Here is a 19,991-nt window from a genome sequence, read left to right as displayed (position 1 = left end):
GTAACTGTAACTGTAAATTCTGACTTCCAAGAACTTGCTTGGGCTCAGGAAACTAATCCAGAACCCACATGTCGACGTGTAACCTTAGCCCAAACACTGACTGGCCCCTGCAAACCGACTCAGGCCCACAGCGGTGCCTTGTTAAAAACCAACCACAAGTGACGTAAGCCTGCGACTGCACTCTTTCATGTGCCTTACGCCTAAAAATCTCATTTAAAAAAAAAAAAACTTGATTCTGTGAAATGATTCTCATGGACACTTTACATTACTAAACAAAGCAAATTCTTAAAATATTTAAATTCATACCAAGTCTAGAAGACTACGTTAATTCCAATACAAGTCAGCTCTAAACAGCCATCTGAAGTACATCCCAAAACATACCTGTCAGATTAAACCTTGCCGAACAGTACTAAAATATCCAGGGGTTGAGATGATTCGATGGTTATGCGATTTGGGGCCAAAGAAATCAAAGCTGGTTAAGGACTCATGGGGAGTCGACCACAGGCCAGGTGAGTGGCACAGGCACAGCGTGGCACCAGCTGGGCATGAATACCAGACTGAGAGGGTACATGGCACTCATTGAGGTGTATTACCCAAAAGGCCATTGTCAATTTCAACTATGATACAGCAGAAGCTAAACAGAGACAAAAGCTGTAGAGGGAGATAAAGGGAGTGGTGTGGCCGAAGAGAGGCACGGAGACGGAGAAAAATAATTTAGAGAAAGGAAAGGAAAGGGAGAAGGGGTCAGGGTAGAGTTCATGTCAACAATTGACAGTAGGATGGAAAATCACCCCGGTGGCAAGACGGCACGAGGACGCCAATGGGAGTGAAGTAATCTTTCTGTCTCTGTTGCAAAGCCTGTATACATACACAGACTGGATGGCTGGATGCTAACCATAACTTTCCGTCAGGCATTTATAGACAGAGATATGACTTCTCTGTAAGCTTGGATGTCGTATGGCTGTTATGCAATGAGCATTAGAAGCAAACATCCTCGCAAGTGTGCTAACCATCTGGATTTACTAATTAGCACATCATAAGGTAGACCTAATGTGTGAAACTGGGGTGTGAATAACAGGGCATGGGGCACATGTGTGTGTGCTTGTAGGTCACAAAGCAATGCATGCTGGGTTTGTCTGGCTGGAGGCAATGTGCAATTGGCTTTACAGGGTACCCTTTGGTCAAAGAAACAGTGTGCATATGTATGAAACATGTGTAATGTACATTTACATTTACATTTAGTCATTTAGCATCAGGAGCAATTAGGGGTTCAAGGACGCTTCGACAGGGAATCGAACTAGCAACCTTCTGATTACTAAACGACTTCTCTACCTCCTGTACCACTGTCGTAATGTAATGTAATGTACTCCTATGTTCTAAATTTTCCAGTACTCCAGCTCGGAACTCACCTGTGTCTTTGCCGGCACTCTGGTGGGTCCGCAGCTCCTCTGACTTGTAGAAGTCGATGCTGGCGTAGGTGTTGAGGCTGGAGGCTACCACTCCGAGCCCCGCCCCGGCCACTCCCACAGCCCCTCCGCCCAGTACGCCGGAGAACAGACGCGTGGGGATGGTCTGAGGCATCTGGGGGCCGTCCAGTCCTGAGTGAGGGCTCTCTTTATTGGCCAGGTCCAGGTCGATGTAGTTGAGACCTTGCTCTGCGGACGAAGCCTGGACGTTGGGTAGCAAGGGTGGCCCGTGCTGCGAGGGGGATTCGGGAGAGGCGGCAATGCTGCTGCCCCACAGGATGCTGTCGAAGCCGAGGCGCCTGGCCACAGCCTGGGCGTGCTCGGGGAGCCCTCCGGACACAGACGAGGATGACGAGGACGACCCAGAGGATGCCGCGGCCAGGAAAGTCTCTGAGCAGTGGCGGCGACGCCCCTGGGGGTCGGCCCGGATCACCTTGGCGCCGTGGTCCGGGTTGGGGCCCTGCTTGCTCCCATGGGGAAGTCCAGCGGGAGGCCCAGGCTCAGGCCCGGGCCCGCGGGGATGGACTCGGGCCGATCCGGGGACGGCCCCTTGGGGGAGGACGTGGAGCTGGTGGTGGGGGTGCTGGCAGTCAGGCTGAAGGCCATCTCTGTGTAGTCCCCGCAGGACGTGGGCGAATCTGGGGCCTGGGGGGCCTGCAGCCGGGGTCCTTTCCCCGCCTCGTCCGGCCGCGAAGAGCCGGGCCGGAGCTCGTCTCTGGCCTTGGGAGCTGTCGCAGTGGGCAGCGGAGACGTCGCGGGAGAAGAGAAGGACGGGAACCCCAGAGGGGTGAGTGACAGTGGGGAAGGGGACGGAGAAGGGCCACAGTCCATGTTGACATACTCACAGGTGGCAGAGGGAGGCAGCGGAGCCCCTGGGGACACGGGGAGGAACCCCGCTAGGCAGGACATGGGGCGGGGAGGGGGCGACTAGAGGAGGATGACGAGGTGGACGTCGAGGGAATCGAGAAGCCAGGCCTGAATCCTCTCCCACCAGCCGCGCCTGCTGTTGTTGTTGTTGTCGCTACAAACGCTCCTGCTCTGTGCTCTCCCTTAAACTCGATGCTGACGTACTCCCCAGGACTCTTGGGCTCTGGGGGCAGCGGGCTCTCTCGCACGCGAGGCAGAGTGTTGGCTTTGGACACGTCCACAAACAGGCTGACCGGGCGGTTCCGCTGCCCCGGCCCCTGCTGCTTCAGTCCGGCTGCTCCCCTCCTCTGGCCCTGGTAGGGCTGCTGCTGCTGGAGGTGTTGCTGCAGTGGCCCATCTCTGCCCCGAGCTGCAGCCCTGGCCCCTGCTCCTCCATAAGGGGACCTCTCCTCGCCCTCCCCCAGGCTCTCGCTGCTTGCTGAGCTGGACGAGTAGGAGGAGGAGGAGAGGGACAGGTGTCGGCCAGAGAGAGGCCCCGCGTGGGGTCCTGGAGTTTGCCCCCACCGTTGTTGCTGGGACCCTGAACGCCCCACCAGCTGCCCTGCTGCCCCCTGCGCTCCCCCCAGCACTGAGTCTCTTACCCCGGCTGGGCCCATCCTCAAAGTGGGCTGTGGGGTTGTGTTTGTAGGACCTCGGCAGCGAGTAATACGAGTACACCATTTTCGGCGCGGGATGCTGCTGCTGCTGCTGCTGCTTCTGATGGGGTGACTGCTGGGGGCCGTTGCCATGGTGACCATTACCATGCGGGTCAGAGCGGGCGTGGTGTTCCGAGAGTGCTGGGGGAGGCGGAGGGCTTCCGCTGGTGGAGCGGGTGCTGATGGGGACATGTTCATGTAGTCGCTGCCGGCCCGGCTGTCGGCACTGCTGCTGCCCACCCAGGCGCCAGGCAAGCCCCGCTGGTCCGGGGAGCAGCTGCCATTGGGCGACATCATCATGTAGCCGTCAGCGACAGGAGGAGGGCGGATGGGCTGAGGGGCGAGACACTGCTGTTGGGCGTCATGGCCATGTAGTCGTCAGCAGCGTCTGGGTGCCGGCCAAAATCCGGATCGGCAACAGCGACTACCAGCGAGTTGGAGACGGAGGATGGGGGGTGGCAATTACCCTGGTAACATGGACATGTAGCCATTGTCAATGGGTCCCCCACCCTGACCTCCACCTCCCACGGTGACCCCTGAACCTAAAGAGCCTCCGTTCTCGCCTCGGAACTCCGCGTTCATGTCCAGATAGGTTGACGGCCCTCCCGGTGTGGAGGGCTGGAGGCGTTGAGGGCCGCATCACGCCGCTGGCTGAAGGGGTCTTGGCTGATGCTGCGCGACATCACCGCATAGTTGTCCTCCTCCAGCTCCACCTGCTCCTCCCCGTCTCCAACTCCACCTCCACCTCTCCTCGGCGGGGCTAGGCGCTCCAGGGCCATGGGGGGCAGAGAGGCTCTCTTGCTGAGGAAACAGCGCTCCGCCTCGGACTCCCGACTCGAGAAGCGCCGCAGGATCCTCCTACCCTGGGGCGTTTGTGTGGTGTTTCCGCCCATACTGTGATACTGTTGTGTGGGGACGGACCCTGAGCCAGCCGCAGAAGCCGACCCATTTCCCCTTCTCTGCTGCTGGCTCATGAGGATGTAATTGCTCCCCTCGTCATCTCTGTCCCTGCCCCCGAGACTGGACAAGCTGTGGGGTGCAAGCATCGAACCTTCCCCGGGGCTGGAGCCATACTCATCCGAGGAGCCGTAGTCGCTGAGGGAGCCTGAGAGAGAGGTCTGAAGGCTGGGCACGCGGCTGTACGCTCCAGCCTGGGAACCGCCACCAAGGCTGCTCCCCATGCTGCTGCTACTACCCCTGCACCCCCGGCACCACCTCCAGGTGACAGGAGGCAGGAGTCAGCCCCGTGTCCACCGGGGAGATGCGGTTGTGGGGGCATGGGGCGGCGGGAGTGGACGTGGAGCGCATCAGGCCGTGGGGGTGTTTAGCCGAAGGGGGTGCTCGGACAGACTTAGACCGGAGGATGGGTGTGGAGGAGCAGGAGCCACCATTTGGGGTCGGGCTGGCACTGAAGCTGGCTGTGCCCATGGCAACCCCTCCACACCCACTGCCTCCGCCCATGTCGTCACACTTGGCTCCGTCGCTGGCCGCACGTGTCCTGGGAAGCTGTGGTACCGCGGGGTGGGCGACGTGTTGGAAGCCCCTTCGCAATCTCCACACTCACTTCCAGCATTTCCAGCCCCCGGCGTGCTCGACGCTGCCCCGACGCGGGAGGCTCGGTGCGGGGGCGGCGCGTGAGCCCCACTTGGCTGGGCGGGGGTTGGGGTGGTGGCGTCTGGAGGGCACGCTGATGGGGTTGGAGGCAGTGGCGCCCCCGCCTGCACAAGCCCCCGACTGGGATTTACTGCGTTGACGGAACTCCTCGCTCAGGGACTTCATGGCTTCCAGCAGCGTCTCGTGCATGTTCTGTGCCACGACCGAGTCCTCCACCTGCATCCAGAACTCACCGGGGCCCGTCACGGCAGAGCGACCTACCTGTGGACAGAGGCACACAGGGCTCAACTCCTGCAGTTGGTAATCAGCGTATAACTACTGTAACTACTACATAACTACTTGTATTTCTTTGAATACTTCTCTGGATAATTCAAGGATATTCACTGGTCTTATAACAATTTTGATTCTGAAGTTCCCAGTCCCCATAACAGCCGTACTCTTGACTTTATTTGGTCTCACTTGTGAGTCAACTTGAATAAACATTTGAGTCACCTTGAAAGTCACATTTGGCAGTGAACGACTGCAAACCAAAACTCTCATACATATTCATACCCCCCCCCCACACACACACACACACACATACATACACACACCTCATATACACTATACACACACCTCATATACACACACACATCTCATATACACACACCTCATATACACACATAACCACACCTCATATTCACACATACACACACCTCATATACACACATAACCACACCTCAACGAAGAAGAAGTTCTCAGAGTGGCCACAGCGGCGCACATTCATGAGCTGCAGGACCACGCCAGCGGCGTCCGAGTTGAGCTTGACGAAGTTGACCGTCTTGTCAGTCAGGCACAGGCGGTAGATGCCCACCAAGTTCTTGGCCTGCCCCAGGCCCTTGGGCCACACCTTCACCTGCCACACCTCCTTGAAGGCCTGCCCTGGGGTGGGCACACCGTAGTCTCCGTTGCCACAGTCAGTCACGGGGATCTTAGCTGCAGGGGAGGGAGGGAGGGAGGGAACAAGAGAGTGAGTGAATGCATGAACAAATGAATGGCTAAATGAATGAAAGGGCAAAACAATTATGAATGTTGATGAAAATGATGAATGAATAAAGTTACAGACAAATAACACAGTCAATGATGTCGAAGGAAGGAAGAAGAACAAGGAGACAGCAAGAGAAAAAGCGTGGGATTGAAGATTATCGAGCGACTAACTGCAAGTGCAAAAAAAAGCAAAAGCAAAAAAAAGGATGAACCAAAGACATAAGCAAAAGAAGACCCAGGGCAACGACCGACCTTATGTAGGCAACACCCTTCACCATTCCCACAACCACACACACACACACAAGACAGACACACACACATACATTAGTAAGTGACCTTGTACAGTGAGCTTACACAACGAGCCACAGCACTGAACCCTAACGAGGCCCAGGGGACCAATGGGAGGACCGCAGCTTGTGCAGCACTTTAAAGGTTCCCTCTCTACAACGCCATGGGACAATAAACGAGGTGACACCATTTGCAGCCCAAACATCCTTTCACAAAACCTCAATTTTAGACGCACACAGACAAAATGTTCAAAGCACACAAGAAAATTATTTCAAGATGTTTCAAGATTATAATGTACTGTGAATTCTTAACCCCTATAATTTCATATACCTTGTTATCTGAATTTGGCAGACTCTTTTGTACTTTACTGAATTTTGTAGTAATCTATGCTCCCTACCTCAGTCCCACAAAACACACACACACACACACACACACACACACACATTCCTGAAACTTGTGTGCAAATCTGCTCCACTGATACTACTAGCCAAGCAGCACAAGATCAGTAGATTTATACCTCCAAGGAAGAACATTCCGGGTTACAAAAATGGTTCTGCCTCACCCATGCATGTCACCTGCCAGTTTCACCCTCAACTCCTACCTACCTCCAGGCTGTGCAATTAGCCATTTGCAATTAGCATTTCTCCCAATTGACTGAAACGCCAGGGCGGGCTTTTTCCTCTCTGAACCTGTCCACCCCTGATGTTTGTCAGTCTCACAGACAATAAGTAGTACTTATCTTACAGCTAAAAATGACTCAGTTTCCCCTTTAAAAGCTCTTTCGTGGTACCATCATGGGAAGGAAAACAAGCAAGGTGGTCATTTCTGGCTCCTGTGTCCTCCCTTAACCTCTTTGGAATGGAGGGAGGGAAGGAGAGAGAGAGAGAGAGAGAGAGAGAGAGAGAGAGATCAGGGTGAAAACAGCTCAGCTCACGCCCCTATCTCAGTGTCCAGCAGCTTGACCGTCACGCTCTGACCTCAAAGGAGGAGGGAGGAGAAGATAGAGGTAGTGTGGAGGAGAAGATGGAGGCAGGGTTGAGGAGAAGATGGAGGTAGGGTTGAGGAGAAGATGGAGGCAGGGTGGAGGAGAAGATGGAGGTAGGGTTGAGGAGAAGATGGAGGTAGGTTGGAGGTTAGGCTCAGAGCACTGGTGCTGTGGGCCAGTATGGTGTGAGGACAAACTGGCCCACACAATAACAACAACAAGGCAGTAGGAGGAAGATTAAATAAAATAAAATAAAGAAACTGCTCTTTTATGCTCGGTCATGTCTCTTTCTCTCTTTATTTCTTGATTAAGGAGTACTCTCACAACACATCATCCACCCCATCCCCTCCCCTCACTCATAACACACACACACACACACACACACACAACACACACACACACACACACACACACACACACACACACACACACACACACACACACACACACACACACACACACACACACACACACACACACACACACACACACACACACCATTTAAAACCCATGACACCTGCGTGTTCGGACTGTGCAACACCCGTACCTGCCACCACCCTGACTGACTAACCCTCACACCGGTGCCTGCATGGAAACCTGTTGAATAACTTCAAAGGGAGACCAAACACCATCGCTCCATGTTGGAAGGAGAGAGAGAGAGAGAGAGAGAAAGAGAGAGAGAACATGATGAAACCCAAACCTCCAACCACTTCACATACTTCAGTGATTCAGACTTCAGTGGGGGAGGGCTTCATCACCTTCCATCATGAATGCAACAAGGCCTCCTAGATTATGGCGTGTGTGTGTGTGTGAGAGAGAGAGAGAGAGATGTGAGTGAGTGAGTCAGAGGGAGAGAGAGACAGAATCTGTGCGTAAGATAGTGTAAAAGAGTGGTTTTCTTTGTGTGTTTTATCAGTGGGTTTAAATGTTTGCAGGTGCATGGCTGGGTGCTGAGGTAAGCTATTGTCTACAGTATATTGTGTACTTGAGTGTGTGTGTGTGTGTGTGTGTGTGTGTGTGTGTGTGTTTTGTGTTCGTGCATGCTGAGGTAAGCTGTCTCTCTGTGTATGAATCCTTCAGTGCAACTTTGTAAGCCATGGCTCGTGTGTGTGTGTGTGTGTATGTGTGTGTGTGTGTGTGTGTGTGTCTGCGTGTATGCGGTTGCTGCTCGTTGCATACAGGTGCTGGAGCATGTTGCGCCTTCAGCACTTGCTGGGGTCGTAAAAAAGGCCGCCCCTGAAGCAGGCGTCACACATTCTCCCCATGAGGTTACTCCTCCGCGGCTGGAGTGACAGGTTTTAATGAGAGAGACAGAAAGAGAGGGGACAAAAAAAAAAAAGGAGAGCGCCTCACTGTAGCCACACCACAACCCTCCGGGACCAAAGCTCATTTCCCCTCTAGCCTTACCACCCATCCCTTCACTCAGGGGAATATGTGTAAGACGATGTGTTTGTGTGAGTGCACGTGTGTGTGTGTGTGTGTGTGTGCGTGTGCGTGTGTGTGTATGTGTACAGACTATGTGTTTGTGTGAGCACGCGTGGTTATTGTGCAAGAGTGACTCAGAAAGAAAGGCCAAAAAAAGATAGATATGGACACACAAAGGTACAATGTCGCTTTGGCAACATTTTAGGTCCTAGGTCAATAAAGCAATAAAGGAAAGAAACAAGAGGGAAAGATTGAAAGAAATGAAGAAAGAAGAGAGGGAGAGAGAGAGAGAGAGAGAGAGAGAGAGAGACAGACAGACAGACAGACAGACAGACAGACAGACAGACAGACAACATAGTCCTGCTCTAGATCTGGTGCACAGTTCAACCTTGTCTATTCTGTGCCATGGCAGAAGCTATATTAATCCACTGGCACAGCTTCAATCCACTTTCTTAAATCAGGGCGAGGCGCACCTACTAGTTTCAGCGTGCTGCACCCCAAGAGAACGGCCCTCCTATGCAACTGTATGGGGACTCAGGGAAAGTGCCACAGTGTAGCCCACTGAGTCAAAATACAGAATAAATAAAAATAAATACATCTAAATAAATAAAAAGAAAAAAATAGGGCCATATAGGATACAGACTAGCAACAAAACAGGGCATCCAAACAGTGCTTGGTAAACCAGATCTGACTGCCAAGAAGACAACCATGTGAATTTAGGATAAATACTGTTCTCTTAATGATATATGGTGTAAAACAGGAAAATTGGACAGTCATTGCACAGTGAACAAATAAATGTCTTTTTCATCAGGGTTAGCAGACAGTACATACAGGCACTAAGAGTGTACACCTTCATGTTTCTTTTTTTTTCTCATGGATCGATGAAGGATGTCCAATGACTTTAGCAACAAAAGTCTCAACATTCTGCAAATCTAGTTTGTAGCAGATTTAACACAACACCTTATCATTGAACAGTAGATTGCCAAAACATAAAGCCAAGAAAGGAAAAACGACCCCTGAGAAAGACAGACAGACAGACAGACAGGCAGGCAAACAGGCAGACAGACAGACAGACAGACAGACAGACAGACAGACAGGCAGGCAAACAGGCAGACAGACAGACAGACAGACAGACAGGCAGGCAAACAGAAAGACAGAAATAGACAGACAGACAGACAGACAGACAGACAGACAGACAGGCAGAAAGACAGAAAGACAGAAAGATAGAAAGACAGACAGACCAAAGAAGGGGAAATAAACAGAAAACAATAATCAGCCCTGGGGTGCTCCCCCACACCCCCGCTCCTCAGCAGGGACCCCTCTGCCCCCTCACCTGTGGAGAGGCCCAAACAAAGGCTGGCCTTGTGGCGGCTCAGTGGCATGTAGGAGGGGTGGGGGGTGGGGGTGGGGGTGGTCTGGTCATAGCCCACAGCACCTGTTTTAATAAATCAGCCTGACATGGCAGAAACCAGGGCCACCCTCATCTAGAATGATAATGAGGTTTTACCTGTCTCTCTCTCTCTCTCTCTTTTCACACAGACATATATATATATATATATATATATATACACATATATTTACACACACACACACACACACACACACACACGTAGGTGAGGATATCCCCATGAACTTTCAGAACTCTTATTAAGGGGCCAGATCCAGCTGGGACTTGTACGTTTATGAAATGGTATAGAACACATATCATAGAAAACATACAATGGGCTATTGTCTGCAGCAAAAGGAGTGTGTGTGTGTGTGTGTGTGTGTGTGTGTGTGCGTGGGTGTGTGTGAGAGAGATTGTTGGCAGGAATGTGGTTATATCCAACGTGTCTGCAAATGCCATCACAGTAGCCTACAGTTTGCATTCACATCATCAGTTATGCAAAGTCTGGTGTTCGTCATTTTGTGTATATGTATACGTGTGTGTGTGTGTGTGTGTGTGTGTGTCTTAACCCTGTCTTTTTGCTGTATAAATGAAGCAATCATAGCCATATGTGTTTCTATGAGGCTCACGAAAGCACGCTTTACTGGGGCTCACCACTCCTTTCTGACTAACATTTCCGCAAATGCTTCCAGAACATTCTGCTTGTGGTTGCAAAATAGGAGACATTCGTGTGTGTGTGTTTGTGTGTCTGTGTGTGTTCTCCCCCTCTCTGGTTCTCTCATGTTTTTCCAAATTGTATGAGTCCATACTTCCGAATCCCAGAATAAATGGTGGGTTCAGTTAGTTCTCTCTGTGAGGTTGTGTGTGTGTGTGTGTGTGTGTGTGTGTGTGTGCGTGCCTCTTAAAGGTTCCTGGCATACGAGTGTGGGCATTTGTGATTCTGAGACAATACAAACCTCAGGCTGTTTGCACAGCAGATTAATCAGACACACAAAGTTGTTTTTATCATGCTGCAACGTGCATGCATGTGCGTATGCATGTGTTTGAGAGTCAGAGAGCAGAGAGAACGAGTGTGTGTGTGTGTGTGTGGATTGAGCATGTCATTAGGCAGTGACTATGTGAGTGTGAGTGGGGGAGGGGACGGAGGGAAAGAGAGAGACACACACACACACACACACACACACACACACACACATCACACACATCACAGGAACAGAAAGGGATGAAAGAGGACTTTGGGAGGGGAGGGGGGGGCAGGAACAGACACTTTATTTTAGAGGATCCAAGAAAGAAGTCGAGCAGAAAGAGGAGAATGGGAGACCCCTGTCACAATGGACAAAACCCAGCATGGCATCCAAAGGGAGTTCCACAGCTAACACACACACCATTCGTTTATCGCCCCCAGACCTCTCAGTCCATCTTCCATCCTCCATGCCTCTTTTCTCATCCTGCCATCCCACACAGAACATACATCAGGAGTGAACCGAGGAGGGAGGGAAATAGACACAAATGGGGCAGAAGGACAGAGAAAGAAAAGGCAGAAAGAAAGAAAAAAAGAAAGAAAGAAAGAAAGAACAGAGAGAGAGCAGTGTTTATTTTCAATCTTCTCCTCAAACTTTAATGCGCACACGCTCTACTCTACACCTCACGGGAGCCGCGCATACTTCCCTTGAGCCGAGGACACACAGTTCCCTCTCTGCTAGCAAGACCGCTACATGGCAGTGAGAGAGAAGGGATATCTGATACCACCACACACACACACACACACACACACACACACACACACACACACACACACACACACACACACACACACACACAAAAACATTCCATGGGCTTTTTTTTTCACCTGCTATCCAATGACGCATGACTATGACACTAATGCCTGAGATGCGGGCATGTTTGTTAATGTGTGGGTGGGTGGGTGGCTGGGTCACAAAATGCACACTGGATTATAAAAATGAGCCTCGGTGAAATGGAGCCTGACGTCACACACTCCAGTCCAATGCACACACTCTGTTTCTCCCTCACACACACACACACACACTGATCGTTTACAGTGTCCACTATTAAGACAAATGTGACACTTAGCTAGCTGCGCGGCGACACAACGGCAGCACTGCCACAGGATGAGTGTTTAGTGCCTACACCTGTCCAGAACATGGACAGCATTGTGTGTGTGTGTGTGTGTGTGTGTGTGTGTGTGTGTGTGTAGTTTAAGTGGGGGAGTAGTTATGTAACAACCGCCTACCATAAACACATGCTCTTACTCACACACACACACACATATACGAGCACGCACGCACACACATATGCACACACCCACAATTTCCTTACCTTTTTATCCAATTATAGTACCCTTGGCTCCTCCTTGAGGAGTCAGTCTGTGGCTAATCTATGGGTGACCCTTTACTTAGGCCACAGATTAAATATAGGATTATGGGATGGGGGGGCGGCCCCTTCTCTGCCTGTCACCGCAGTTATTTCACCTCTCGCCTACCTGCCCCTATTACCCAGCACTGTTCTTTATGGGGGCTATAACATGCTACACATCCTGACGTGCACAGGTGTGTGTGTGTGTGTGTGTGTGTATCCGTGTGTGCGTGTGTGCGTGTGCGCGTGTGCGTGCACAGCAGGATGCGTAGCGTGTTATAGCCCATAGACAGTATGATACACATATGAGGGGCCCCTCTCTGTAAGCTTGTCTATCCATTTTGAGTGTCATACACTTCTATTGTCTTACTTGAGGTCTCTATCCCTCTCTCATCATCCTCTCTCCTTCCGTTTTGCTTTCTTTATATCCTTTCTCTCTCCCTCTCTCTCTCTTTCGCTCTGCAGCTGGGAAAATTATTGACTGAATCCCACACTGAGTGTTGTTCCGTCCGACACACCCCACCCAAACTCACCCATTATGAAACTAGGTCACACACACACACACACTCACACTCACACACACACACACACACACTCTTTCTCTCTCCCCCTCACACATGCAAAAAAAAAAAAATCCATACACCCTCTTACCCACACAAGTTTCAGTCCGGGCTGGAAAGTGTAATGTTGGAAGCAGAGGTGATGCAGGCACAGCCCAGCTCTGGTCCAGCCACGGCCACTCAGTGGATGCCAGGTGAAATGCCACCCTATGCGTTGGCATCGACAGGGCCCGCAGGCGGCCACCGTAGGCCACTGCTGCCTGGCATGCTGATGTTGTGCCACCTCTCCCCCCCCCCCCGCCCTTCCTCAAAGGCTCCCGGTCTTCCAAGCGAGGGCATTCATCTTGGCAGAGAGTCTGGCGTCTGAGGGCTTGTGTACGCTAGCCGTATACAGTGAGCGATGAGGTGCGGCTGACTCACTGTGTACGGTTTCAACCTCAAGCCTCTCTCGCACTCAATCGCTCACACACACAAACACACAAGTTGCAGTAAAGCAAACACACACTCGCATACACATGAGAGAGAGACAGAGAGAGCGAGAGAGAGAGAGAGAGAGAGAGAAAGAAAGAGAGAGAGAGAGGGAGAGGGAGCAGCCCAGAGCTTGGGATTTAGTCTTTTCCTCTGCCTTTAAAGGATAATGGAGAGTAAGCTAACTGTGTGAGGAGAAACAGCTGTGTGTGTGTGTGTGTGTGTGTGTGTGTGTGTGTGTGTGTGTGTGTGTGTGTTGTGTATGCCGTGCGTAAATAAAACCTGGGATCACACTTGCTGCCAAGTGTCCCTGTCTGTCTTCTGGCCCCTCCTCCCCCACAACTGCCAAAATACACACACACACACACCACACACACACACACACACACACAAAACCTCTGACGAGCTCTCTCACACATGTGTTTTTTGTTATGGAAGCTAACACACTCACCACACACATACTCACCACACACACACACATTCTCTTTTTCACTCTCCTTTCCTCCCAACAGTTGGAACTGGCATCCCAAAAAAGTGCTGCTTTGTGTGGCCCCAAGTGCCACACAAGAGTCAGCATTCATTCCAGAAAGACTTCTCTTTCAGAACGAACAGAGCCAGAGGAAAAAAAGAGAGTGAGAGTGAGTAAGTGAAAGAGAGAGAGAGACAGAATTCCACAAGCGCCAATTCAAAGAGACATGCTAACAGCTAACATGCTAACAGCTGACACAGTGCCAAGTAGTGCGCCTTGTCAGGGCTCTACAGTGCGAGTATTTCACTCGCATTTGCGCCTAAAAATAGGTATGTGCGAACTTGAAAAATAATTTACGAGCACAGTGCGCGAGTGACGGGCTGTTGTCAATACACGGAACAACGGCGCGAAGAAGTGAAGCACCATAGATTTCATATGGAAACAAGTGACGGGGTCGCGACTGCACGATGTGAACATAGCATGATGACACGCTTAACTTCATGCAAATGAGAGCGACGATTCGCAACCAATGGGCCAGAGCCATATAAAAAGAGGGTTACGACGATCTCTCCGACATGTGATCACTTGGTATAAGTAGCTCGCAAAAAACCCACTGCTGGCAACCTGTTTGAATGGTCTTTCACGGGACAGACAGCAGCACCACCTCGATTTACTGACATTTTCGGTATATTAACACATAATATCAATTGGTTACTGGTGTGTTGTATTCTGTTTATGTCTGATACTTTATTAACATTACATTAACTTATAACACTAGGCAGCAATATTGTGAAGCAGAGCTAGAAATGGCTTTGCTAGCTCCCATACTGTAGCTCACACCAGCAACTGCTCAATTTAGAAAGAGAAAGGAGTTTGGTAACTTAGCTAGTAACTGTCAATGATAACTAGTTATTAGAATGTATTAGCCAACGTTAAGTTAACTTCAAAGGGGCAGTCGAGTGTATAGGTTGTGTCAGCTTGGATAGCTAGCTAGTAATTTTCGATTTAAGCCTTCCGTTAGCCTTGGCGAACTTTTAGCTAGCTAACTATGAGGTAGCATATCCTAGCTAAGTTATGCTAGCTAGTAAACTCATTGCAGAATAGACTATAGGCAGGCCACGCATGACATTAATCAAGAAAAAATAAATAATATGTGATTGGTTTAAATATCCTTGTCTATTTGGGCATTGTTATTATCATTGGCACCACTTTCAACTGTCAAAACTATCCGTCTAGCTAAATCTGTTGGTTATCAAATTGCACAGCAATTCAATGGAGGATATGTGGTTGATTTAACTCTAAGGCCAGGTAGGCATAGTAGTTGTAATGTGCTATCACATCATTTGAAAATCTAGACTTGATATTCTCTTATATTTGAATGATAATTCTGTTAATTAAGTATTGCCTTAAAATGATTATTTACATTGAATTAATTGGAATTCAGCTGTAGGCATATACTAAGAGATCTGTCTTAGAGACTAATTGCATCCACAATTTAAGTACTGCAAGCTTGACTATTATGCACTTGTAGACACAACACAGGGGGTCCCTGGGCCTGGGAAGGAAAGGAGTTTAATGTGGCTATAATATGGACTTTTAAATGTGACTAAAACTAGACTAAAATGTAATCAGTTTTCGTTGACGAAAACTAGACTAAAACTAAGAAGGATAAAAATGACTAAATGTGACTAAAACTAGTATGCATTTTCGTCTTAAGACTAAATCTAAAATAGCTGCCAAAATTAACACTGAGATAGGGGACCCCTTAATCTACAATTCATTGTTGCTAGCTCTAATCAGATGTACTAACTAGGCTAATAAGAGAAGACTAACTTTGTATGCCAACAAACACCAATAACTAGAACTAATTTGACAGACTATAAACCAACGGACTACTGGTTATGGTACACATGCTCTCTAGCTAGCTACAGTAAAAGTGTTGCTTACATTAGATACTAGACCTACAGTCTAACTCTAACTGCATTTAGAATCTAACAAACTATATCTTACAATAAACTTTAGGTAAAGCTGGCTATATAAAATACTACTAATAACAATTGATAAGAGGTCCACTAAAGTGTTGAAATATGAACAAATGCAGTAATTTGATCAATTTACCAGCTAACTTGCTTCGGAAACACTGAACATGAATGGGGTTGAACGTTGGAAAATACAATGTTTGGAACTATAGGTCGCAAATGACATGCTTTACTTCCGCATTAAAAAAAATCGCTGTGCTCCTAAATTTCTTTGTGTGCTCCTAAATTTTTTCATTTAGGAGCACATGTACTCCTTGGGGAAAACCTTAGCGTAGAGCCCTGCACACACAAACACACAAACACACACACACACACAATACACACACACTACACACACACACTACACACACACCCTATAGACACACTACACACACACACTACACACACATCCTATAGACACACACACACACACACACACAAACACTACACACACACACACTACACACACACACACTACACACACATCCTATAGACACACACACACACTACACACACACACACACCCACACACACAGCCAAAGAACAGATTCTCCTGCAGGAAGGTATAGCTTCTGCCTCAGCTTCCCCTCCATGTTCTCCCCGAGGGAAAGACGGAAGACTGAGTGAAAGCAGAAGGATTCCTGTACTGTGGTTTTGTTTACTGATTTCTCCGTGAGTAAACAGCATGTGTAAACAACGTCATTAAGGACTGTTCCAAAACCTTCACCGACCTGTTTGTCATAAAGAGTGTTGTGGCAAGACTATTTTCAGATTTTGCAGACTTGCAGATCTGCAGATTTTGTCTTCAGGTGTATGTGTGTGTGTGTGTGTGTGTGTGTGTGTGTGTGTGTGTGTGTGTGTGTGTGTGTGTTTGGTTATGTTTACTGATTTCTGTGTGAGTAAACAGCATGAGTAAATTATGTAATTAGGGACGGTTCCACACCACGTCATCCTCTGATGGACCTCAGATGGAAGGAGCACAGAATGATTGATGGACCTCTGGTGTGTGTGTGTGTGTCTGTGGGGAGGGTTGGCTAAGCTCCTGTGATGCAGTCTCCAGCTTCCTACACACACACAAATATACAGTAGAATTGTGCACAGACATACACAAGTGTGTGTAGATTCATTATGATGGTTCTCAAGCATGTACTGACGGACATGCATACACACTTGCACACGCTAATAAGCAGCGACAGATGGCTACATGCACATTATTCCATTCATATTCACATGCTCACTAATAAGCAACTACGTATGCGCAGGTACATGCCTGCATGTTCTTATATTGTCTTTCAGTAATATCTTTCATAACTGCCCTTCTGTTTTTATCTCGCTGTTGGTCTCTCTCTCTCATTCTTCTCTCTCTCTCTCTCTCTTTCTCTCTTCTTGCCTGTGGATTGTGGACAGATCAGACAGTGTCTCTGGAGAGAGTGATGCAGGGGGAGCAGGGGAATAGAAGGAGACAGAGGAAGAAGGAGAGAGGGCAAGAAATAATCAGACAAAAAAGGGAAGAATAAACAGAAAGTGGGGAGAGATGGAGAGAAGGGAAATAGAGAGATAATCAGACAGCAGACGCAGAGGAGAGGTGAAGGAGAAGAGGAGAGATGTGTGTGAAGAACAGGGACTCCTGCCGGCTCTAGTGGAACCTCCCAAAGCAGAATGGCTCCACTGGGAACACCCTAGCAGACTGGGGGGAGGAACGTGGCGTGTCCACAATGTCTGAAGAGGAGGAGGAGGAGAGCGGGGGATCGGAGAACAGAAGAGAGGAGAGAAGTGGGGTGAGAGGAAGAGAGTGAGACGGAGATGCTGGGAGGGAGGGAGGGAGAGAGAGAGGAGAGAGAGAGGGAGAGAAATAGAGAAGGAGTGGGTGGACAGAGGGCGAGCGCTAGTGAGAGAAATGGGGGGGGGGCGATGGAGGAGAGAAACTTTGACTTTTTAAAACCCTTTGTTCAAAACACCATTTGAAAACCACCGAACAACATTTCTCCTTGAGAGAGAACGAGAGAGAGAGAGAGAGAGAGAGAGAGAGGGCACAACTCATAAAACAAATACACATTCACACATTTGTTTCTTTTCTCCTCATCTCCTGCTGTTCCTTAGAGACAGTGAGGAAGGGGAGGACGAGTGGAGATGAAGGGGGGATAGAGCAACTCCAGGTGAAGGACAACAACACTGTGCACGTCACACAATGGAGTGTTCACACATAAACACCAGATGGAGAAAAAAGACTGAAGGAAGGAAAGAAGATAAAGTGCTGTGAAGTCCTTTGAAGAGTGGCACCCCGGCGATAACATATATTTTATTTAGCATAAAGACTTCTTAAACGGGATCTCTCTTTTGATTTGGATTTGGCTCGGAAGCTGAACTTACCCCCCTGTAAGCCTCGGCAAGGCATTATCAGGGTCATCTCATGAAAGAGATCTCGGCAATCTCATGTCCTTGAGAGTGTCTAAATTATTGACATGTAGTTCAGCAAACTTCTTCAAGAGTTTAACCTAAAATAGCGCTCAGCTTACCTTCCACTACTAGCCCATAACCTACTGGCATCCACCATCTCTGTTGCTGTGTTGGTTTATCTACTGTACGTTGCATCATGTTCAGGTTCACATGATCAACTCCAAAGGGAGAAGAACAGAACAGAGCACAAATCATGGATGTTCAAGATTTCACACATCCAGGTTTTAATTAGGACTCACAGTGGAAGGGACATTAAGTGATCCACTAACTGATGGTGAATGTAATGTTTTATTATACGGCTCCTCAGAATGCTGTAGAATGTTCCATTGATTTGAATGGGCCACCCCAACGTTCAGAGGTCCAATATTTCTTGATAATGATCGCTGCAAAGGTTAATGACCACTGCCATTGACAAAGGGTTTTGTGCTCCTAATTCACATATTTCATATTATTCCGCACAAAGTCTGTTCACTTACTCGTAACTGAAATTCATTGTAACTGAAAGTCAGCAAGGAAAACTTTAAAGTTCTATTTGCGTGAACTGTTTTTAGTGAGCGGAGGCTTCGAAACTGCAACAAAGTCATTCAAATGAATATTTTGGAGGACTGGCAAGTATTATAAGCCATAATGTGTAGTCCACTGCGCGTTGGGATTTATTTTTCGATACTGACCGGCAGGCTATACATTATCCCTTATCTAGTGTTTTCCATTGTAACTTTCAAGTAGCATTTGAATAATATACTGATGTGAAGATATCTATCAGAAATCTAGAGGTTAATTGTTATTTATTGGCTAGATATGAGAAGTATTGCCACGGTTATTGTTTGCAGAGACTTGGCAGTATTTCCCCAGTAATGCTGTATTGATCTTTGATGCTCTAACACCCTTCACTGACCCATTCATCTTGTAGTGTGTGTGTCAGCAAGGCATTTTCTGTGTGTGTGTGTGTGTGTGTGTGTGTGTGTGTGTGTGTGTGTGTGTGTGTGTGTGTGTGTGAACAGGTGTGAGGGGATGTGTGTGTGTGTGTATGTGTGTGTGTGTCATTCCTTCAGAGGACTGTGTGACTCAGAATTGACTGATCCTGCAGAGGTTTTTAAGGGGATGGTGGCTGGGTCAAAAGGGAATATGTTAATTATAAATAATTGAATCATATAATGGAGTTTTCTACTGGGTGGTGTGGTGAGAGGGGGGGGGGGGGGGGTTGTGCCAAGTGACCGGAATGTGGTTTTAAAGGTGTGAGGGGGATGCATCTTCTCTTTCAGCTGGTGGGAAGATGTAAGCCTTGTGGTTGAGGGTTTGGTTTTAGGGGTGTTATTGATGTCATTTTGTGACAATGTATGATAATGATTAAAGGAGTGTTAAACTTCTCTCTCTATCTCCCTCTCTATCTCCCGCCCTCTCTCTCTCTCACACTCTTTCTATCTCTCTCTCCCCCTCTCACTCTCTCACTCTCTTGAAATGGGCCTACTCTAGAAGCTGCAATTTCATCATCATGCCTTAGAAATGGTTTTAGAAAACCCACCACACTCTATGGCCATACAGACACTATCAACCCCTTAGTGCCTCAACCCCCCTCCACACACACACACACACACACACACACACACACACACACACACACACACACACACACACACACACACACACACACACACACACACACACACACACACACACACACAATTCCCTCTGAGAATTGTCAAACTCTCACTGATGGAGCGTTTGCCCTCTCACTCACTGTGGAAACCTGGGGATTGCTTGTGAGCAGATGGTGCTGTCTGCCCTGTATTGACGTTAGCGACGCGAGCGCCGTGGTGCTGCTTTTCTAAATGGCAAAATCTGCATCGCCACTTGAGCAAACACCAGAGGAGACCTACTGGATAGCACAGAACG

The 19,991-nt window shown here is 48.8% G+C and overlaps 1 pseudogene; it reads right to left on the bottom strand.

Moving 5' to 3' along the window:
- Nucleotides 1-1,300: 1,300 nt before the first annotated feature.
- LOC122130719 overlaps nt 1,301-19,991 on the bottom strand; it is a 21,772-nt pseudogene continuing 3,081 nt past the window's right edge.

Source organism: Clupea harengus, unplaced genomic scaffold (assembly GCF_900700415.2).
Source record: "Clupea harengus unplaced genomic scaffold, Ch_v2.0.2, whole genome shotgun sequence".
In the NCBI taxonomy this organism is placed as follows: Eukaryota; Metazoa; Chordata; class Actinopteri; order Clupeiformes; family Clupeidae; genus Clupea; species Clupea harengus.
The sequence above is the reverse complement of the archived record's forward strand: the minus strand, read 5'-3'. Positions and strand labels throughout refer to the sequence as shown.